The sequence below is a fragment of the Ovis aries genome, chromosome 15, assembly GCF_016772045.2.
Source record: "Ovis aries strain OAR_USU_Benz2616 breed Rambouillet chromosome 15, ARS-UI_Ramb_v3.0, whole genome shotgun sequence".
In the NCBI taxonomy this organism is placed as follows: Eukaryota; Metazoa; Chordata; class Mammalia; order Artiodactyla; family Bovidae; genus Ovis; species Ovis aries.
This window is the reverse complement of record NC_056068.1, coordinates 62693486-62718058: the sequence shown is the minus strand read 5'-3', so window position 1 is coordinate 62718058 and position 24573 is coordinate 62693486. Positions and strand designations below refer to the sequence as shown.

The 24573-nt window shown below is 40.2% G+C and overlaps 1 protein-coding gene across 13 annotated transcripts in view; it reads right to left on the bottom strand.

Annotated features, from left to right (window-relative positions):
- HIPK3 (homeodomain interacting protein kinase 3) overlaps positions 1-24304 on the bottom strand; it is a 94868-nt gene extending 70564 nt beyond the window's left edge. For 4 of the 13 annotated variants that reach the window (XM_060400045.1, XM_060400049.1, XM_060400047.1 and 1 more), the window contains exon 1: positions 18055-24304. The gene's annotated coding sequence lies outside the window, so the exon portion shown is untranslated. Of the gene's footprint in view, positions 1-1301; positions 11259-11992; positions 12532-18054 lie in introns of those variants that run through there. The other 9 variants (XM_042233333.1, XM_060400048.1, XM_042233335.1 and 6 more) reach the window with 3 other exon arrangements.
- Between the last annotated feature and the right edge of the window lie 269 nt (positions 24305-24573).

Sequence of the window (24573 nt, the reverse complement as noted above, 5' to 3'; positions counted from 1 at the left end):
AATAACAAGCTTCATCTGACTTAGCAAAACATTCCAACTTTTGGAACAGAAAGTGATCCGTTGGACATTTCAAAGCTGCTAGAATTCACCCTGCCAATACAAGTCTTTAGAAAGGCTAGAAGAGAGTTAATGAAAAATAGTTTTTAAGAACTACATTTTCTAAAGCATATAATTCTCCAGATTTTTTTGAAGCTATGTAAAAATCAAAACTCAGAAATGGAAATATTGACAGAAAAGCTGACTAAAAATGAAAAGTTCCTGTGAAGAACTCTTTTTATTGAAATAAACTTTAAGATTCATAATTCAAATCTAGTTTATAAAACAAATACAAAAGAAAATTTCCTTAAATTCATCACACAATATCTACCAATGCTAGTACCTACCAGTGGATTATTAGAAAAATTAAACAGCCTTACATCTTTCGGTTATGAATAACTCCATTCTAGAAAGCCAAATGAATTGTCTTCTACTTTGTAGGAAAGTCTGTCCCAAAAGAATCACTACAAAATTTTTATTTCTTATTAAAACAAAAATCCATGTAACCAACTGTTAAAGCATGAATATTTCCTAACCTAAAACACCTCTGAAGCAATTCAGAGGAAGCTGAACCATAGATTAATAATTTGATCAAACATCCACTGCTGATCAAGCAATATAAGGAAAAAAAAATGCTGCTGACAAGTTATGATTTTTAAAAGTGATAAGAGTTCAAAGTTCTAAATGAACATTTATAGAATTAAAGGTCAAGTTCTACAAAAAAATTTTAAATTATGGGCTATGCTAAATAAACAAATTTAAGATTCCCCTTCTATACAGTGTTCTTCATAGATAACTAACAGTACTATCACTCAAGAGTTACACAGACTACAAGAGTTGAAAGTCTAAAAACTAGTGTGAAGTGAGAACAGTAGCTGCCCACCACCATGCACCACTAATAACAGTTTTGCATTTCTAAGAGCTGAAGAGACAAAAACTTACAGTTGCATAAGCTTGATTTTAGTACTTTTGGTTTTGAAAAATCTTTATGAAAGACATTTTAGGACTTGAAAAAATAAACTGGAACAAAAAAGTCAATTCCTTGTTCTTTCCAAATTATGTTAAGACCCTGTATGTTCCTGATGCAATCTACACTGCTAAATTCATAATTTTTTTTCTCCCTTCAATTACGTTCTCTCTCTTCATAGCTGGTTGCCAGATAAGCCATTTTATAGAAAAGTCCTTTTCGAGGAATTTAGTGAAGTACCTTCAAAAACCTTTCTTAAGTAAAGAAACTTTACTTTCAAATTTTAAATGTCATATACCTCTTGTGAAGATGATCTTTCACAATGGCATCAGGAAATCCTGCGCTTCTGGAACCTCTATGGTATCAAGCGAGAAACAATAGAAGGAACAGAAATGAGACTATGTTAAGAAAAACAAAGACCTCACTCTTATTCTCATGACAAATTTGAGGAAGAGGACAGGGCAGAAATTTACAATGGATATCCTTAAGAAAGCCAGAAAAAAAAACTAAAGAACAAAGCAATTCATAAAGCTCTACAGAGGAAAAACAATCAGCTTCTCAAAAGTACTCTTAGAGGACTGCTGAATTCTTAGAAACTATTACAACTGCTTCTGTTTGGCTCTGACTACCTCTAACCATTAACTTCTTAAAGTGACACATTGTTGGGTTGCACGTAATAAGCTGTGAACTAAAACTGCAGATTTATATCCATTTAGCAAGGGTCACATAAACATTTATTTCTTCCACAACAAGCTCACAGAAACCATACAATTATATGTATCAGAATTATAATGATAAGAAAAACTCAAGATTTATCTGGCTAAAGAGTTTTCTTAACAACACTAACGCATTAAAAGATAAAAACATGATTAAGAAAGTTTAACTCAAAAAAATTTTAATTCAAAGAAACAGACTCACAAATATAACAGACTTGTGACTGTTAAGTGGGCAGGGGCAATGAATTGAGAGCAGGGACTGCAGTGCCAACTATTATACATAGAACTGGTAAACAGAAAGGTCCTACTATATACCACAGGGTATACAGTATACTCAATATCTATATTCAATATCCTATAATAAATCATAATGGAAAATATGAAAAATGATATAGATATGTGTATATATATGTATAAGCAAATCATTTTGCTATACATCAGAAATTAACACAACACTGTTAATCAACTATACTTCAATAAATTTTTTAAAAAAGAAAGTAATTGAGATTCAAGTTGCCTGTAATATCTAACACATTTTTTCCCAAATAATTTATTTTATTTATTTTTGGCTGTGCTGAAGTAAGCAGGGGCTACTCTCCTTTGCATTGGGCAAGCTTCTTATTTGCAGTGGCTTTTGTTGTGGAGTAAAGGTTTGAGGAAAGCTGGCTTCCATGGTTGCAGCACGTGGGCTCAAAAGTTGCATTTCCCAAGCTCTAGAGCACAGGCTCAATAGCTGTGGCCAAGGTGCTGAGTTGCTCTGCTGCATGTGGGATCTTCCTGGATCAGGGATCAAACTTGAGTCTCCTGAATAGGTGCACGGATTCTTTACCACTGAGCCACCAGGAAAGCCCCCTAATTTTTAATTCAAAATTAAGGCTAGCTACTGATTCCATGGCATAAAACAAAAACACACTAAATCATTTAAAAATGGCCACAAAGTAGTTATAGCTTACTGATGAGAAATTTATCCTCCAGATAATAACTAAAAATTTCTTATTGGCCAAAACTGACCTCATGCCATTTTTCAGGCAATTGTGTAAGAGGCTAGATAGAATCTCATATGTAAAACTAATGATTCCATATTAACTATACATGATGACTATGCCAAAATGGTCATATCACAATGTTATGACTTAAATGTTATTTATTCACAGAAGTCTTGCAAATTCAGAGAGTAAAAATTATCACTAAGCCTTATCGTTACTTGAAATCAGATGGCTAGAATGAGTGGACTAATCTGTGAAATTTAACATTTTGCATAAAAACATTTCCTTCAGTCATTCTAATGTATGTTTTATTACATGCTTATAATCATAATACATGTATAACCTGATGTCAATTTGTTCTCTTAACAGCAGCATAATATTCTACCACATATGCATACCGTAAGCTGCTAGACTGCTTTTTTCCCAGTTTTTTCACATTTATAAAGTTGTAAATAATATTTTCATATAGTTTTTATACATACTTTATTTTCTTAATATGGATTTCCAAAAAGGAGACTTGATAAAAACTGAAAGATGTTGTTTTGCAAAGCAGTTATGGCTGTTTGTCTTGTTTTTAGTATTTAGTATTTATTTTTTTAATACACTCATCAGAAAAAAAAATAGTTTAAGACTTAAAGTTTCAAACATTAAAACCACAACAGAAAATAAATATGAATACCAAAAAGGAAATACAGAAAAAGGAACAAATTTGGAAGTAAGATTATTAATTCAGTTTGAGCTACCTGTACAGGAAACAGTGAGTTCAGGAGACAATTCAGAAGATGAGCTACAAGAAGCTGAGAACTGAATAATGACTGGATGCAATCATCTGGAGAAATACACAAACCACGAATAAAAGAAAACTACTGGAGAGCTTAGCGGGAGTAACTTCACCAGAGTGGCATGGACAGAGAGCTACATTGTCAGGTAGAGACTGCTGCTGCTGCTGCTGCTGCTAAGTTGCTTCAGTCGTGTCCGACTCCGTGCAACCCCACGGACGGCAGCCCACCAGGCTCCCTCATCCTTGGGATTCTCCAGGCAAGAACACTGGAGTGGGTTGCCAGTTCCTTCCCCAATGCATGAAAGTGAGAAGTGAAAGTGAAGTCGCTCAGTCACGTCCGACTCCTAGAGACCCCATGGACTGCAAGTAGAGGCTAGAGTACACATTAAGAAATGTGGAAGAAATAGAGTAGGGAAGATAGGTCCGCAGACCTTCGGAGGCACAATTAAAAGATGCCTGTTTAAGATCGAAGAAAAGGGGTCAAGAAAAAGAGGGAAACTGAAGTTACTGGATAGGTTCAAGATGCTGAAAAACATTTTAGGATGAAATCCACAAAAGAGAATAGGGAGTAGTCTTGGAGGAAAAGAGGTATTTCTTTTCTTGAGAGATTAGTGGAAAAACAAAATGGGTGACGGTAGAAGTTATACTCGGAAGCAAAGGGTTGGAAATCTGGAGGAAGTTGATGTCTGTTGACCTCTACCTAAGAAACAAACTCATTTGCTAGAATTAAGGAGGTAAGGGGAAAAATAGCGTTTTGAGAAGTCAAATGGGTCTTTGATACATTCACAATTGCTTGGTCAGGTACCAGTCAAGCTACTCAATAAAGTATGCCAGTATTTGACTACTTTTATGATTTATGACTACTTTTATTAGAGAAGGAAATGGCAACCCATTCCAGTACTCTAGGCTAGAAAAATCCCATGGACAGAGGAGCCTGGTAGGCTACAGTCCATAGGGTCGCAAAAGTCGGAGACGATTGAGCGACTTCACTATCACACTATCAATGATAATTATATTTGATTTCCCAATGTCAAGCAGGCAGTTGAGGAGATATAAAAACCTTTGAGACATGGTCTCTGACCAAAGAACAGTTTAGATATGATTTTATATTTTTTTAATGTAACCTTTCCCCTACAATGGAATATATTATTTTATAAAAATAGGTTATAAATTGAGATATTTTATTTTCTTCCAATCAGATTAATAGGAAACAATTTCAAGCTAGATATAACTTCAGGTATGAGATACTTTAAAAGTGATTTTGCAAGTTTCAAAGTAGCCACTAGAAATACTTCCAGCACTGTCACACTAGGCTTAGGGCAACTGACAAGGCAAGCATTCCAACTATTTCCTACTCAAAAGCTATTAGGAAACCAATTATGTTATAGTCCCTAATACTCTGAGTAGGTTCCCATACAGAAAACAATTTTAGAGAATTCCCTGGTGGTCCAGGGGTTAGGACTCACAACTTTCACTGTGGGGGCCTGGGTTCAATCCTTGGTAGGGGAACTAAGATCCTGCAAGATGTACAGTGTGGCCAAAAAGAAAAAGAATTCCATTTTAAATACACATGTATAAGATATCAAAATGTTACCAAATTATCAAAGTTCATTAAGAATTTATCATACACTATTGTAACAGCAGAAACACAAAACAACACTTGCCTTTTGCATGACTGTTAAAAGGACTTCAACATAAGACAGACTTGATTTACACAAATTAAGTACACAAATAACATCCCTCCTGAAGAGTGGTTTTAAAATGAGTTATAGCCAGAAATTTCAATATTTTTAAAAGTACCTTAAAATGAAGTTCTATCTATACCCAGTTTTCACCTGTTTTCTTCCCACAGATGGCATAAGAATGAGATTTGGAGAGCCGTACTCCAAGCTGAGAAAGTAATAATATAATTAGAAGAGGCAATCCTATAATAACTTTCTCAGGCAATAGAAGAATTGGGCAAGTCCAGAAGGAACCACTAGAGAATAAGAGAATGAAATTAATCGTATTTGAGAAATGACCCTCTCCGTCATTTAAATTAACATATGTATGTCTCCATAAGGCAATAAAGGCAATTACACTACTCAACCGCTTCCCTGGTGGCTCAATGATAAACAATCCGCCTGCCAATGCAGGAGACGCAGATTTAATACCTAGGTTGGGAGGATTCCCTGGATAAGGAAACGACAACCCACTCCTGTATTCCTGCCTGGAAAATCCCATGGAGAGAGAAACCTGGTAGGCTACAGTTCACAGGTCACAAAATAGTTGGACACAACTTAGTGACTAAATAACACAACACATCTCTATTAGGCAATATAAGCCTATTACAATACTAAATTGGCTAGACTTGATGGAAAGATGATCACAGAAATAAAATTCATAGCATATACTTCCTCAAAGCAGAGATTATCATGTCTTACCCTTAATCCATAGACAGTAATTTGCAGTTAATGGGCACTCAAACATGTACTAGATAACTTTCATATACTTATTTATCATTGTTTTACCTATCACAATAAAATTTCATTTATTTGTGATCAGAGTCAATGATCCAGCTACAAAAAAATATTTAAAGCATACTAACTGGATTAAAAACCCAATACTTTTAAACCCAATACTATTCTTATCTAACTTAAAATACAAAACTATAATTAATATACTATAGAGATACCTGTATTGTCTCCACTGAGACTGGCCCAAAACATGTTTTGTTTTAAGAATGCAGTGAAACACAGCATCATAGCTATAGGCTATCTAGCACATAACCTCTAATTTTCATTGTGGTTTTATGTCACTGTACCCTATTTATTCTCATTAAAAGTTACAATAAATTACAGATTTAAAGTCCTCAGAAGTATTATACTCTAAAAAAAATGTCTCTAGAAAGTCAGGTTCAATTTTCAATGTTATCAGTCCATCTAACTTATTAACTATGTAAGACTGAGCATTATTTATCTAAAGTAGTATAGTTTACCAGACCTACAAGACTCTTGATGTATTATTAAACAGATAACACACAGTCAATATATACGGTAATTAAATTTTTACGCCTTTAAAATAATTGCTTTATAGGGGAGGAAACATTTTTAAACAAGTTATTTTCTGCAAAGTTTACCTTCTGTTTTTCAAAAACTGTAACATTTTATTTATGAACAATATGCAACAAAGCAGGAAGAAGTTGAAGAGTTTGAAGTTAATATAAATGCTTTTTTAGTAAATCAAATACTTTTTAAAATTTCTAAAATGGATTAATTGGCTAGTCAAATACTAGTCAATTAATTAGCCAAGCTTTATATTTTCTATCAAATCCTGAAGACAATTTCCTTGGTAATCCGTGTGTAATCAAATATAATTTATAATAAATGATTACAAAATTTTAAAGGAGGGAGAGAGTGATTCATAGTCTGCTGATTTGATTATTTCAGTATCTATCAAACTTAAAACAATTTTTTTCCAATTAGAAAAGGTACTCCAGCATTAATAAGAACTAAAATACATGAAAAAGAACTAAATCTGACCACCCCTGGCAATCTCTTATTTTCAATGTGACCAAAGAGTTATACTAAATAGCCGGTTTTTCACAACTTAGATCCTCACTTCCCTAGTGGCTCAGACTGTAAAGAGACTGCCTGCATTGCGGGAGACCCAGGTTCGATTCCCTCTGGAGAAGGAAATGGCAACCCACTCCAGTATTCTTGCCTGGAAAATCCAATGGATGGAGGAGACTGGCAGAGTACAGTTCATGAGGTCACAGAATCGGACACAACTGAGCAACTTTACTGCACTTAGATCAAGGAAAAGGTACAGTTCAGAGGAGCCAAGTACTATTTTTCCCTATTCCACAAAACTCTACTTCTTTTAGGTGTAACCACCTTTTCATTTAAAAAACACACACACAAAAAAAGACAAAGCAAGAAAGAAAATGCAACACCAAAAAGTATCTGGAAGTCTAATCTTTAAAAGAGATGTTCCTCTTAGAATGTAAAAATGAACTGTGTAACAAAGAAGCCTGTGTTTTGAAAAACCTAAATTCACGTATTAAGTGCACTTCAGTTTTATTTTTAAGGGTCTCCAAAAACTAAAAATTATTCCCATAAATCAAACTCATCATAATGGCAATATGTTCTGTTCTCGTCACACCTCTAATTTCAAGATAGGCCTGTAACATGTTCTTTTTTTTTTAATTGTATACAAAGTTTATCTTCCCTAAATTATACTTTAAGGAAAATAAATTGGGGGCTGGGGAGGATTTAAAAACTGGTCAAGGATGATAAACATATTATTTCACAAGAATGATTATTCGGCAGGTGCCAATGCCATATTCATAATCTTTCCTCCAAGCTACCACAATATTTCATTGCCTTTACAACTAAGAGAACTCTGGTTTGTAGCAACTTGAACATTTAAAACAGATTTCTTAAGTCTCTCAAATCCAATGAAACCCACGCCTCATCATCACCCCCACCACAGCCCAGCTTCCTCTGAAGCATCTCCCCTCTCTCTACCTTCCCTTCCCTTCCCCTCAGTCTCCCTGAGGAGTGAAAAATGCTCACTCAGAAAATTAGATAAATTGTTTGGATCAAAATAAAATGCACTTAAGCTAAAAAAATATTATCTTGGTTTGTTTCAATCCAAAGACTTTTGCATTAGAAAAAGACAGCTTTCAAAGAAAAAAAAGACAGCTTTCTTGCCATTAACTACTAAATATGAAAGACAAAGTAAATCAGCTTAGTGTCGTAACTGTACACAATCTATAAATGCCACCCTAAAAATACAGTATTTCCAATACTCATCCAGTTCTCCTAATTCCCACAGCAGTAGTGAGATCAGCTCTAGCACCCTAGCACTCAGTGGTGTGCTTCAGAACCGAGACAACATGTTGCCTTTGTGTAGTCACACATGGCCCAAGTAGCAACTGTGGAGAACAGCCTGATCCGCCAAATTGGTCAAGGTCTAATTCGACAAATATTCGGGTAAAATGTGTAACATACATCCTCCAAATGTCTGTTCTGTCTTGACAATGATTAAGATTTTTTAAAAAGGACAGCTGTGACAAAGCTACTAATATTAAACTGTTCTTCCCCCAAATCACTCTTAATTATACCAATCCAACTAAAAGGAGTGGACTTTGGCTAATCCTAAAATCCTCCACTAATTTAAAACTTCTATTCCAAATCTATAGCCCTATATTCAACTTAAATTGTATGCTTTAACGTGTTAGACAAATATATATGTATATATGCATGTGTGTGTGTATATATAAAATTTTTAAGCAGCTGAATCCAGAATCAGAAAGGACATTTCAAATAACTCATTTAGACTTACATTCGCATTACACAGAAAAGGTTATACCCACCACAAAGCTTTCAGCAAGTGGGGGAGGTGGGGGGGGGGGGCTCTTTTAAAGTAAAATACACTGATAGGTTTCTTGATTTTTACAAAGTTCTAGGGTTTGTCATCAAAAGTAACTTCCAAGTTAAACATATCACACTGGGAGTCTCAACTTCAGACATTAGGAAACTAGGACAGCTGCAAACACAGAAATTTCACATAGATTTCTTTTGGTACCAACAATATAATCATGCAGTAAAGCATCTTATGTCCTTTAATAGTTAAGAAGCAAAAATAATTCTGGACAGATACTTTAAATGTGGAAAAATTCAAAGGTCCTTAAAACACCCTTCAATCTAAATATTGCCATGATATTTTCATCTCCAAATCCAAACATAAGTAAAGTTACAATGGAAACTATATATTTTTAAAGACTCTGAATTATCTAGCCACCAATAATGCAATTCTAATCTACCATATCATCATATTAAGAAAATTAACATCAAAAGTTACCAGAATAAATCATTCTAACATTCAAATGGAAACACTCAAACAAGTATTACATTCAATGGATGTGAAACAGGACTGGGAAACAGCATTTTAGCACTCTGAAATTTACATTTTCTTCATCTGTCCTTCCATAGAGATGCCCTCAATGCTGATATATCAAATATTTAAAACAAAGCTCAATGAAAAAGTTCACTTGACAGCTGCTGCTATTTTAAGGTGCAAGAAAAAAAAAGGGGGGTGGGGCTTTCAATAATCTGCATTCAACAAATACTTATGTGCCCTGCCTTACTAGCTACAGAAACCCACCTCTGTAATTTGCACCTTGTTTTATGATACCCATGACAGAACATCCAAAAAATTAAAATAGTATGATCTGAAGCTTCTTTTCAAGCATGTTTACAAGAAGAATTATTCCATAAAAATCATCCACTTTTATGTGACTCTAAAACTCCATGCCCAGAAGCCAATGACTGGTTTATAAGCAAGATAATGACAAGTTCTATGGAAAAGGTATTATGACAATAAACTAAGACTGGCTCACCAGGTTATGATCTGCTTGCCTAATATGTATGTTTGGCTACTATAGTCAGCAGTGTCCAAATATAAATCTGAAACATTTAATGGCTGGCTCTGTTCTAGAGTTCAAGCTCATTTTATCTTTCTAAAACATAGTTTTAAGCTAAGGCTCTCCACAAAAATTTTTTAAATATAATCCCTAGAGTATAAAAAATTAAGGAACAAATTAAATTATTCAATTTTTCCCAAAAAAGAAACGCACACAATGAAATATCCAAAATAGCAAATGTATCAGCACATCTTTACCTTTACACAAATTAAAAATGTTTCAAAAATATGAAAAAAAAAAATAAACCTCAACCATCGTATTTCACAAACAAGAGTACCCTATACTTCACGGATACACCCATAACTATACCAAGAAACAGCTTGTTGATTAAAAAGCATGGAACTTTACCTCGTTGGTACATCTCAATTACTCTTAAGTGGCATGAAGGCATGAGGTAACCAACAAAACTATAAAAACTGTTTTTTTTAAGAAAACAAAAAGGGTCAGTCTTATTTTGTTTGCTTAAATCCTAAGTTTAATCATGACCTATCAAAATCTTATCATGGCTCATTGTATAAAATTAGCACCGCACTTGCAAGCATAAGCAGAATTTAGACTTATCAAACATATGGTGAGGCTTGCCTAGCTTCTGAAAAATTGAGAATGCAGGATTAAAATGTTTTTAGTTGGGTAACAAAACTCACCGATCCTGCTTAAAAGTTCTCATCAAAAATTTGATTAAGAGAACCTCTTAAAAGTTTAAAGCGCCCAGTAATTAAAACTTGGAAATAAACGGAAACGGTTTAAATATAAATCCTTCATCTTCAGAAGCTACAGCTAACAAGCAAATACCTAAAATAGAAAATAATAATAATCACAAAACTACTAAACAGAGGCACAGGCTGGTTTACCAGCTAACTTTTCTGGCCCTAGACCAGAGAGACATCAAAGTTGACAATGGAATCAACCATGAGCTTTGTCTGTAAACTGGACGATAATCTGAAAAACTTCTCTGTTGCTAACAGAAGCTCCTTTTAATGAGAAGCAGCGACTGACAGGTGGAAAAATACATTCTAACAGGGCAGCAAGAGGTTGTGAAAACACGGTTCAAGGACTGAACGTGTTGTGACTGCTCTGTAACAGGTCCAAGGTAATTTACGCACACACCCTTCAGCGCAATTCCTCAAGCAGAGATAAGATTGGGAAACAACAGGCTTCGCCGAGAGCTACATACCATGTTAAAACAGCCGTCTCCCTCTCGACAGGAAAACAGACATTCTCTCCTCCGAAGTCTTTCCGCGAGTTCTCCCAGCGCCGCGAAGGGAAGCGGGCGGCCGCCACCGTAACGAGAGACGCCGGCAACAGACCTGCCGCGCGGCCGCCACGCCTTCCTCCGGCCGCGGCGGGGGACGCGGAGCGGCGGATCACATTTCTCCTCCCCAACAATCACACGCACTCACGTCCCTCGAGTTGACACCCTCCGGACCCGCCGCCCGACGACGCTGGGGACTGGGCCACAAAGCCAGGGACGCAGCCATCGGCCGCGGCGCTCAAGTTGCGTGCGTGCGTGTGTTTGTGTTTGTTCCCCTTAATGAAAGACAAGAGGTCTCCGTAGTGACGGCCCAGGCTGCGGGGAGGGAAGAGCCCCCCCCCCCCCCCCCCGCCACCAGTGGGACTAAACAAAACTTCGGTTGCTGGGAAGAGCCGTTGCGCAACCCTGGCAGGGGGCGGCGGGGGCCGCCGGGCCCAGCCCCAGCGCGGCTTCCCGGAGGCTGCGCCACCGCGCGCAGGAACCACGCGCGGCCTCCCGCGTCCGGCGGCCTCGGGCCTGGGGCGCCTCGGCCTCGAGGGAGACGCCTGGAGCCGCCACCCCAAGGGGGCCTGGCGGAAACGCGGAGCACGAGCGCACAGGAGATGCGGATCCGGGTGCGGAACGCGCGACGGGTGCGGACCGCTTAGGGGGCGTCGGGCCCAGGGAGGGTCTGGAGGAGGGGCCCGCTGGCCCTCCGAACGCAGGCGCGGCTGGTGGAGCCGTTCCCCCCGCCACCGCCAACCCCCGCCCCGGGGTGGGGGCGCCCCCTTACCCTAGTCCCTTACCTTCCTAGAGGCCTGCGCTCTCCCCTCTTCGGGCGGCCGCAGCCCTGAGCATGTCCGGGGTGGGTGCGGGGCCGTGCCGGGGACAGGGAGCCAAGCGCTTCAGCAGGCGGCACCACCCAGCCCGGGCTCAGCCCCTCTCCGCGGACGCTGCCATCTTGTCCTGGCGGCTGAGAGGAAACGGCGAAACACCCTCCCCCGACCACTGCTGCTGCTGCTGCTGCTCTGGCTGCTGAGCGCCGGGCCCGTTTCCCTCATCTTCCTTCCCGGGGATTTGGGGTGGGGACGGTTCGGCTGGGGTGAGGGTTGGTGAGAGGCCGGCCGGCCGGCCTCCGATTGCTGGGGGGCCTACGGACGGCGCAGCGTGCGGGGCCCGCGGCGGTTGGGGCCCATTCCTGACGCCCCCGCCGAGACTGGAGGAGAAGGAAGACAGCCCGAGGCGGCGGCGACGGCGGGGCCCGGGGCTCGGCCTCCTCTGGTCGCCGCGCTGCCGGGAGTCGTCACCGAGGCGGCTGCCGCCGGCCGCCCCAGTCTCGGGCCCCTCCTCCGCGCCCGCCGGCCTCGGTCGCCGCCTCCGCAGCGCCACCGCCCGCCCGGCAGCTCTGCGCGCCGAGCCCCGGCGGCCCTGCTCGGGTCGGGCCGCGGCGCCTCCGCAAAGCCCCTCCCCGGGGCCCGCCCGCCCGCAGCCGCGCCCTTGTAGCTCCTAGCCCGCCTGGCGGCCGGCTAGAGCCCGATCCGGAGCTGCCCGAGGCCAGCACCCCCTCTACTGTTCTCAGCCTCATTCTTGGGCCCACTCCGCCAAAAATCTATTTTTTAAAAGGTCCTAATGCCAAAGAAAAGATGAAAATGCGGAAGCGCATTTTACAGGCCTTTCGAGATCCCGTAATCATAGTTTCCCCTGCCACCCCTTTCGGATCTGTTTCTTGGCGGTTTTTTTTTTTTTTTTTTTTAAGATCTAACAATAAGGAAATGCTTGAAGTGAACAATCCCAGTCTGAATAGGTTCTTCCCGCTCCGCCATCCCAAAGCTTCAAGAGAATTGTAAAATCAGGTTAAACAACGAGGGAAAGGCCCTCGTGGAAATTCTCCAAAAGCATCGCTACGGTCCGAACCCCCGTAAATGAGAAGTTCACCCACCTCTGCGTTGATAATTCTCCATCAAGGCAGTCAGCTCCTCTCCCAGAAACTAGTTATCTCCCTCTTGGAGACTAGGAAATCAACAGAATGGCCCTTCTAGGATGGTTCCATCCTAGAACCATAGAATTTTATAGATGAAAGAACCTTAAGAGATCCTCGGTCCAAACTCTTTTAAGTAGGGCAGGGATTCAAAGAAGTTTAAGTGACCTACCCAAGATTATCCAGCCGAGTCCTGGTCTGTACTCCCTCGCTGCTTTTCCTTATTGAACAACTGACCTTATAGGTATCATTCAGAGTTAATCTTTTTAAATGTTCATTTCCTCTGTTTCTTTTTATCCTGAATTAGTGTTTATGAGAACACCTTTCTCTGAAGCGTGGAAGGGCCCTCTCTTTGTTCCCTTCATAATCACTAGGAGGATTGACTCTACCACACAAGGATTTATCCCCAGATGTATGCTCTTGCAGTAACTGAGGCAAGGGCAAGGGGAGTGGCAACTTGCAGCCTGACTTAACTCCACACCTTGACTCCCTGCTGCTTTTCCATCTGGGAGAAGAGTATTTTGAAGGATGCCTTTAAAAGAGAAAAGGATAGTATGCCCTGAGGCGGTAGGAAATAACGTTTTGGAAACAGTTTTCAAGTTAGGGAGGATAACCAGTTGCAAAGGTTTCCAAAATAGAAAAACAAAACACTGACCGTCTCTCAGATAGCAGCATATTAGCCATTCCTTTTTACTTAGTATTTAGTTACTTTTGATTTTTTTTAAAAAGCAGTAGTCAAAAGAACCAAAAAAGGATAAAAGCATGACTCAAAGGAGAAAGTTACAATAATAGAAAAATCTATCAGTGAAACAAGAAAAATATTCCACTAGAACTTCAAACTTTCACAATTCTTGCAAAACATTTCTCTGGGTCACTGCTAATGGGACGCTTCTATTCTGTCTATTACAGCATTGCTACATCTATGAAGGAAGCTGAAAAGAGGAAAGATTTTTTTTTCCTTTCTATCCCTGTCGCTGATACTCAGAACACTGTAAGTTCAAGGAGCGGATCCTATCATTTAAAAAAGAAAAAATGATTGTTTTGTGAATGCCTATTACACTAGCTCATTTATAATAAGTCCTTAGTAAATGTAGCTGAATAAGTAAATGAACACTTAGTTTATATGTATTGTCTCTTAATCTCTTTACCTCCAGTCTCTCCCTCTCTTATCCATTCAGAACACCAACCTCCATATAATTCTTCAAAACCCCTGATTTAGCCAGTTCATGAAATTTGTTTTAGAAAATGGAAAGTATCTCATAGAATTAAGTTCTTTTTAAAATGCAGACTACTAAATTGTACATGAAAAGTTTATGCGTAAAAAGCTTATAGCCAAAAAATAATCTTTTTGTTCAAAAATATTGCTAAAAATTTTCATTCAAAAGCATCACTTGCTCCTTGGCAGATAAGCTGTGACAAACCTAGACAAGGTATTAAAAAGCAGAGACATCACTTTGTCAACAAGGGTCCATGTAGTCAAAGCTATTCTTAAAGAGGTGGAAATACCAGACTACCTTACCTGCCTCCTGAGAAACCTGTATGCAGGACAAGAAGCAACAGTAGAACTGGACGTGGAACAACAGACTGGTTCCAAATTGGAAAAGGAGTCAAGGCCGTATGCTGCTTTAACTTCTATGCAGAGTACATCATGTGAAATGCTGGGCTGAATGAAGCACAAGTTGGAATCAAGATTGCAAGGAGAAATATCAACAACCTCAGATATGCAGATGATACCACCCTTAAGGCAGAAGGCAAAGAGGAACTGAAGAGCCTCTTGAAGAAGGTGAAAGAGTGAAAAAAGTGGCCTAAAACTCAACATTCAAAAAATGAAGATCATGGCATCAAGTCCCATTACTTTATGGCAAATAGATGGGGAAACAATGGAAATAGTGACTAGCTCTATTTTCTTGGGCTCCAAAATCACTGTGGACGGTGACTGCAGCCATAAAATTAAAAGATGCTTGCTACTTGGAAGAAAGGCAATGACAAACCTAGACAGCATATTTAAAAGCAGAGACATTACTTTGCCTTCAAAGGTCCGTATAGTCAAGTAATAGTTGCTCAGTCATATGGTCAAAGCTGTGGTTTTTCCAGTCATCATGTACAGATGTGAAAGCTGGAAAATAAAAAAGGCTGAGCACCAAAGAATCTATACTTTTGAACTGTGGTGTTGGAGAAGACTCTTGAGAGTCCCTTGTATAGCAAGGAGGTTAAATCAGTCCATCCTAAAGGAAGTCAGTCCTGAATATTCTGACTGACGCTGAAGCTGAAGCTCCAGTACTTTGGCCACCTGACTCGAAGAGCCAACTCCTTGGAAAAGACCCTGATGCTGGGAAGGATTGAGGGCATGAGGAGAAGGGGGCAACGGAGAATGAGATGGTTTGATGGCATCATCGACTCAATGGGCATGAGTTTGAGCAAACTCTGGGATATAGTGAAGGACAGAGAAGCCTGGCGTGCTGCAGTCCGTGAGGTCACAGTCAAACACAACTGAGTGACCAAACTCTGCTGAGAATACAGTGAGAATACACTATATCTGAGAATACAGTGTGAAAAATGAGACATGTGAGCTTATATTCTCCCTAAAAGTTGGCTATCATACTAATAATTAGTAATAATAACAGTCAAAAAGAAAAGTACAGGACACAAAGAGGGGCCAGAACAGGAACCTAATCAAATGCAGGGAAAAGGGCAAGCTATGGAAAGTCTGGTTCATTTATTATCCTCCAGGACTTGATTAGTGGCACTATTGCTAAAGAATCTGCCTGCCCGTGCAAGAGACCCAAGAGATGCAAGTTCAATCCCTGGGTAGGGAAGATCTCCTGGAGTAGGAAATGGCAACCTGCCCCAGTATTCTTGCCTGGAAGATTCCATGGACAGAGGAGCCTGGCTGGCAGGCTACAGTCCATGAGGCTACAAAGAGTCAGACACAATTGAGTTATTGAACACACAGGACTCAGCTAAATAAAATACTTACTTCCTCGGGGAATCCCCTGGCTTCTCTGACTCAAATTTCCATATATCTTCCTCTGTAGCTTTTTTCTCAATTGCAATTTTATGTTTATTTTCTGATTGTTTGACTAATGTCTATCTCTTCCACCAGTATGAAAGCTCTGCAAAAGTAGGGAGGACATCTTTTTCTGGTACTCCATTATATGCTCAGCATCAAGGCAGTGGTGCATAGTAGAGGATAAACAGGACTAGGTATGTACGTATGGATACAGGGCCCAGCGCAAAGTGAAAAGGCGGGACCCCTTGTTCAGAATTATTAAGCATTTCAGGTTGGTGACAAAAGAGCATTAAACCAATCGTTGTTCAGTCTCTCAGTTATGTCCTACTTTTTGTGACCTCATGGACTGCAGCACACCGGTCTTCCCTGTCCTTCACTGTCTCTCGGAGTTAACTTTCTAAGCACAGGACTTTGTACCAGTACACAGGCTGAATTAAAGTTAAGATCTAAAGGATATAGGAATTAGCCCTAACAGAGAACACGTGAGAGCAGAAGATAAGATTCATGCAAAAGTCATAGAAAAAAAATGTGGTAGAGAGTAGAAATTTGAGAAACTTGATTGTTTTTAGTCAGAGTGAGGATAAATCAGAAGCAGATAAGAGTAGGGGGAGAAGCAAGATCCAGATTAGCATCTAGGACTTCATTCTGCTGGCAAAAGAAACTACTGAAGGATTTAACAGAGACACAGGCCTTCCCTGATAACTCAGTTGGTAAAGAATCCACCTGCAATGCAGGAGACCCCAAATTGATTCCTGGGTCGGGAAGATCCACTGGAGAAGGGATGGGCTACCCACTCTAGTGTTCTGTCCTGGAGAATTCCATGGACTGTATAGTTTGTGGGGTCACAAAGAGTCAGACACAGCTGAGTGACTTTCACTTTCAGCATGATCAAAAAAGCCATTGGCTTTCCGTGTCAAATCCATCTGTTTCATTCACTTCTTTGCTTTTTTTCTGTGTTTTTCAAATTTTCCTTCCAGTCTCATTCAGATTAAAAGCTAAAAAACCTTGCAGCGGACCTAAAATGGTCTATAAAGCTCACAAGGAGCTCACCTCCCACTTTCTTTCACTCCAGCCCCAGTTTCACAGAGACTCCAGTCACTGTCCCTCCTCAGCTATCTGGATCACACTCTGTCCGCACCTCCTTTTCAGAGCCTTAGTCAAATTTACATTGTCAGTGAAGCCTCCCTCAACAATAACCTATCTACAGACATAACCACCCCCCCCCCCATTTTTATCCTTATTTTTATCCTTAGGTCTCAGCATCATCTAAGATACTATTTTGTAGGATTCTCTGCCTCTCCCAACGTCCCATGCCCTGAACCCCAACCCAGACAGGAAGCTTCCTGAGGGCAAGAATTTTTGTTTGTTTTGTTGGCTGCATTGTTCCCAAAGCCTAGATCATTGTCTGGCATACAAAAGTAATGTAATCGATACCTGTAAAATGAACAAATGAGTTTTCTGTATAAGCAGTATGAATCACTCCATAAACTCAGACTGCCAACTGTCACAGTTGTTCAAAACACCCAAATGTGAAATCCAAGACCTCTCTCTTTCTTTATCTTAGGTCTTTACCCAACCCCTAGACCCCAAAATCACTCATCAAAAGGAGAACAACCTTCCCAGGTGGCGCAGCAGTGGGTAAAGAATCTGCCTGCGATGCAGGAGACACAGGAGACATGGCTTCGATCCCTGGGTGGAGAAGAGCCTCAGAAAGAGGAAATGGCAGCCCACTCCAGTATTCCTGCATGGAAAATTGTATGGACAAAGGAGCCTGGTGAGCTACAGTCCAAGGGGTCACAAAGAGTCGGACACACACACAAAGGAGAACAGTCCTCCTCCCACTTACCTTGTGTTCATCTCTGCCCTTTTTCCTCACTTACCTCCTATAGGTTTCAAAATGGCCTTAGGGAATGAGGCTGACTCTTCTCCAAAAGAAAAATCTTGGGATTTTGTCAGAGCTCGAGTCACCAACCCACATTCCCTTCCTCAAAGAAATTGGAGATTTGTTCCTGTTATTGTTGACTTCCTCCAGACCCTCGGTTTCCAGTCCTGCCTTTGTGGGATATGGGGGGAGGAGCACTTAGTCCACTAGAAAGTGGACTCTAAGCAGAGAGGTTCAGCAGCAGGCAGCCTCTGTCTCCTCCTTCCTGGGAGCTCCCAGCCGCTTTATGCAAATAATCTACTTTCCCTCTAGATATCAGCTTTGTGCACCTGGGCCTCAGGGAGGGGCGGGTAGGATGAAAAAAATGTTCAGGAGTGTCTCAATACTACCTACATTTGCATGGACTGAAGGACCCACTCGAGTAACTCTTTGTAGCCTAGAGATCTGTTTCCTTTTCTTTAAAAAAAAAAATGGTTCTCACTAACTATAGATCAAAATAATCTCATCTTAATCTGGAACTTCACGAATCTCATCTTAATTCAGGAGCTTGGTACTACAGTCGGCACAAAAATCTCATAAAATTCATCCTTGAAAATTACAAAAATTGCCCCTAATGTATAATGGCAAAAACTGTAAAAATAACGTGCCATGGATTTTAAGGATTCTTCAGTCAAGTAGGTGCCATTTGGGTGTCAGGTGAATGGGTGTGTCCATCATCCTGGAGGAAGAAATTCAAGATTTAACAGAACTGTAACAGAGTGATTGCTGGACTCCATCTTAAGATGATGAAACTGGAAAAGCCTACAGTTTATAATCATCATTAATATTAAGTGCTCTAAGAGGTGAAACACATGAAATGTTTACTTTATGACTGCTTACAAGTAGCACATCATTAATATGTACATATTATTGTACAGGATTATATACACAGAGAAATGTGTATTATACCTTGCATGCATGCCTGTTCAGTTGCTCAGTTGTGTCCAACTCTTTGTTACCTCATGAACCATAACCTGCCAGGCTCCTCCATCCATGGGATTTCCCTGGGCAAGAATACTGGAGTGGGTTGCCATTCCCTTCTCCTGGGGATCTTCCTGATGCGGGGATCGAACCCAGGTCTCCTGCATTGTAGGTGGATTCTGTACCATCTGAGCCCCCAGGGAAGACCCTGTTTCTGTTTTCACAGATAGGCTCATTGTGTCATATTTTAGATTCCACATGTAAGTGATATTATATGGAGTTTGTCTTTCTCTTTCTGACTGGCTTCACTTAGTGTGACAATCTCTAGTGGCATTCTCCTTCAGGTTTGAGTGAATCCATTGCATCAGCTCCTAGAGAGAAAAGGGCTGCCAGCACCCACACTGTTTACGTTTTCCGTTCTCTCCAGAGCTTCTGGAGTTTAATTCTCGGAAGTTAAATGTACTGATGATGCAATTTAACAGAGTAGCATGGTTTTTATATTAGAAAAGAGATGTTTAAACTGAGGAAACACAAGGCAAATAAACCACTGATCTTGTTTTGATTTTGACATTCCCTATTCAACAAGCATTTTGACTCTGTCACCTACTAAAACTGCTTATATTTCTTAATTTGGCTGTTGAAGGACGTTACATTTGGATTCCATAAAACCTTTCCATCCATTTTTCCTATATGCCCTGTGATCCCACCAAACTGTGCTTTCCTCTTTCCCCAGTGATAACCTTTTATTTCTCCATGCTCATCTGGGTGCCCTCTCATCATTAAAATCCCATCCTTCCTTCAGAGTTAAATGTTCGTGCCTCCAAAAAGCTTTGATTGAACATACCGTTCTTAAGTGACATATATGCTCCCCACAAATATTTTTCAAATCCTACCACTTGTCAGACACTGTTCTGAATGCTTTTATTTAATTACTCAAGGATAACTGTTACTGTCTTCATTTTATAGATGAGGAAATGGAATCAGAGAGATGAAAAAGCTTGTCCAAAGTTAACACAGTAAATAATGGAGCTGGATTTGTAATTAAGCTATCTGGCCTTAAACATCTACCCAAATCACAGATTTTTCACTAAATGCATTCTTGAAAATGTCTTTATAAAGCATGTAGGAATTAAAGAAATTGTAATTTACTTTGGGAAAAGTTCAAATTGACAACTGTGTTCCTGACAAGTCTCAGCATCAAACCATGGCTATGACAAACATCAAACTCCTTAAAAAAGTAGAGTTTTATAATTCCCCAAAACGATACATGGAGAAGAGTGACCCAAGCTCATCATGGCCCACATTCTCCTTTCACAGATGAGAGAACAGAGATGAGATTCAGGTAGGTGAGAATAGAGGCTCAGGTAGATTTCATTCCTTACCCAAGACCATCCGCATTCAGTCCTCTTCCCTCAGTCATCCCAACTGATTCATCAGAATGACTTTATTCCCAGAACAGGAACCCTTGACTTATCCTTAAATTCCTTCTTTCCTCTTTTAATACCTGAACTAGTGAAACAGCCCAGTTCCTCCATACTCAATATTGACTACCTGACTCCAGAATAGAGATTACCCACCCTTCCTTTTTGAGCTCACCGTTGCCATAGTGGAATATGTGAGGAAGTATGCCACAAACATCCAGGAGAATCTGTGGGAATGCCGATCATGCATAGCCAGGTAAACAATTGCAATAAAAACTCTGCTTGCTAATCCATGTTCCTCTGAGTTAGGGAAATTTCAGGCATTTAAGGAGACAGTCTGTTGGTCAGGGTCTGTCCTCATACCACATCACAGCCTACTCTACGCATGTGTCAGTCTGGCTCTTCTAGGGGACAAGAAATAGCGAACTGCTCTCCCAGGGCACTGGCATGCAAAATGAAGGGGGACAACTCAAGGACAGCTGTGCCTTTAACACTTTGCAGCAGTGAGTCTAGGTAAGGTTGTGTATGAATTGGTACTCTCCTTTTTTCCTTGGTGCTTTTCTCCTACTTACTTGTGATGCTCCTTATATTACATTCGCCTACACACCTGGACTTCCCATTCCTCTCTTCAAAGATACTCCCTACAAACTGCAGATTATGCTCTGGCTGCCAAAATTGCCCCCCTGTCACAATCCTATTCCCCTCCAGCGGCCAGAGATCTCTACCATCAAAATTACTTCTTTCTTTTTCTTTGTTAATTTTTAAAATTTTTATACGAGCATAGTTGATTTACAATGTTGTGTTAGTTTCAGGTGTACAGCAAAGTGAATCAGTTATACATATATCCACTCTTAGATTCTTTTCCCATTTGTGCCATTGCAGAGTACTGAGTACGGTTCCTTATGCTATACAACAGGTTCTTGTTAGTTATCTGTTTTATATATAGTAGTGTGTATATGTCACTCCCAATCTTCCAATTTATCCATACCCCTCCTTATCCCCTGGTAACCATAAATTTGTTTTCTACACCCGTGACTCTATTTCTGTTTTGTAAATAAGTTCGTTTGTACTCCCTTTTAAATAATTTTTGAATATAAGCAATACCGTAGATATTTGTCTTTCTCTGTCTGACTTACTTTCATTCAGCGTGATAACGTCTCGGTCCCTCCACATTGGTGCAAATGGCATTTTTCGTTCCTTTTAATAGCTGAGTAATATTCCATGGCATATATATGCCACATCTTCCTCATCCATTCCTCTGTTGATGGACATTTAGGTTGCTTCCATGTCCTGCATATTGTAAACAGTGTAGCAATGAACATTGGAGGGCATGTATCTTTTTGAATTATGGTTTCGCTGGTTATATGTCCAGGGTTTCAGGGTCACTCCTTGCTTTGATGAAAATATCCATTCCCCAAAGTAAATTCAAATTTAATCTTAAGAAAAGGAAAGCATACTATTTAAAGCATCCTTTAAAATGTTATGTTTCAAAGTAGTTAAAGCAGCCAATAGCCTAAACAAAGCCTTTTGTTGGAATTTAAAAAGACACTTCTCATGAAGTTTTGCTTCCGTCTGTCAGAAAATTGTCCTGTCATAAAGGAGACAGGGATCAAGACCATCCCCATGGAACAGAAACACAAAAAAGCAAAATGGCTGTCTGGGGAGGCCTTACAAATAGCTGTGAAAAGAAGAGAAGCGAAACGCAAAGGAGAAAAGGAAAGATATAAGCATCCGAATGCAGAGTTCCAAAGAATAGCAAGAAGAGATGAGAAAGCCTTCCTCAGTGATCAATGCAAAGAAATAGAGGAAAACAACAGAATGGGAAAGACTAGAGATCTCTTCAAGAAAATTAGAGATCCCAAGGGAACATTTCATGCAAAGATGGGCTCAATAAAGGACAGAAATGGTATGGACCTAACAGAAGCAGAAGATATTAAGGATAGGTGGCAAGAATACAGAAGAACTGTACAAAAAGATCTTCACAACCAAGATAATCATGATGGTGTGATCACTCACCTAGAGCCAGACATCCTGGAATGTGAAGTCAAGTGGGCCTTAGAAAGCATCACTACGAACAAAGCTAGTGGAAGTGATGGAATTCCAATTGAGCTCTTTCAAATCCTGAAAGATGATGCTGTGAAAGTGCTGCACTCAATATGCCAGCAAATTTGGAAAACTCAGCAGTGGCCACAGGACTGGAAAAGGTCCGTTTTCATTCCAATCCCAAAGAAAGGCAATGCCAAAGAATGCTCAAACTACTGCACAGTTGCACTCATCTCACATGCTAGTAAAGTAATGCTCGGTGAACTATGAACTTCCAGATGTTCAAGCTGGTTTTAGAAAAGGCAGAGGAACCAGAGATCACATTGCCAACATCCGCTGGATCATCGAAAAAGCAAGAGAGTTCCAGAAAAACATCTATTTCTGCTTTATTGACTATGCCAAAGCCTTTGACTGTGTGGATCACAATCAACTGTGGAAAATTCTGAGAGAGATTGGAATTCCAGACCACCTGATCCGCCTCTTGAGAAATCTGTATGCAGGTCAGGAAGCAACAGTTAGAACTGGACATGGAACAACAGAATGGTTCCAAATAGGAAAAAGGAGTACATCAAGGCTGTGTATTGTCACCCTGCTTATTTAAATTCTATGCAGAATACATCATGAGAAACGCTGGACTGGAAGAAACACAAGCTGGAATCAAGATTGCCGGGAGAAATATCAATCACTTCAGATATGCAGATGACACCACCCTTATGGCAGAAAGGGAAGAGGAACTAAAAAGCCTCTTGATGAAAGTGAAAGAGGAGAGTGAAAAAGTTGGCTTAAAGCTCAACATTCAGAAAACATCTAAGATCATGGCATCTGGTCCCATCACTTCATGGGAAATAGATGGGGAAACAGTGGAAACAATGACAGACTTTATTTTTCTGGGCTCCAAAATCACTGCAGATGGTGACTGCAGCCATGAAATTAAAAGACGCTTACTCCTTGACAGGAAAGTTATGACCAACCTAGATAGCATATTCATAGCAGAGACATTACTTTGCCAACAAAGGTCCGTCTAGTCAAGGCTATGGTTTTCCAGTGGTCATGTATGGATGTGGGAGTTGGACTGTGAAGAAAGCTGAGTGCCGAAGAACTGATGCTTTTGAACTGTGGTGTTGGAGAAGACTCTTGAGAGTCCCTTGGACTGCAAGGAGATCCAACCAGTCCATTCTAAAGATCAGTCCTGGGTGTTCTTTGGAAGGAATGATGCTAAAGCTGAAACTCCAGTACTTTGGCCACCCCATGTGAAGAATTGACTCACTGGAAAAGACTCTGATGCCGGGAGGGATTGGGGGCAGGAGCAGAAGGGGACAACAGAGGATGAGATGGCTAGAAGGCATCACCAACTTGATGAACGTGAATCTGAGTGAACTCCGGGAGTTGGTGATGGACAGGGAGGCCTGGCGTGCTGCAATTCATGGGGTCACAAAGAGTCAGACACAACTGAGCAACTGAACTGACTGACTGACTGAAGGATTTTATTAAAGCAGCACACTTTTCTGCCATATGTCTGAAAGACTTCTTAATAAACATACAAACCTGAGATGTTTGCAGTATGAATCACGCCTTCCACCCTTCCCACCCCAGCAGCCCTGTTGATAGAGCCTCCCTTTCTTGTCCTCTGTCCCTCATAGGAAGCAGTAAAAGAAGACTGGACAAGAAGTAATCAGGAGACTAAGTTGCCTGTGCGACTCTGGGGGCATTTCATACCTTTCCAGGTCTTTATCCTCATCTTTAAATTTGATATAATATTCATCTTGCAAACAAGTTTAGGATTAAATGAGGTAGATTGTGCAAACTCAATATATGGTGGGCTCAGTGTGAAGGTTAGGTGACCACCTTAGATGAAAGTGATCAAAATGTACAAACTTCCAGTTATAAGATAAACACATACTAGGGAAGAAATGCACAACATGGTAAATATAATAACACTGCTCTATATTATATATGAAAGCTGTTGAGAGAGTAAATCCTAAGAGTTCTCATCACAAGGAAAAAGTTTTTTCTTTTTATTTTGTATCTATATGAGATGGTATATATTCACCAGATTTTCTGTGATAACCACTTTATGCAGTATAGAAGTCAAA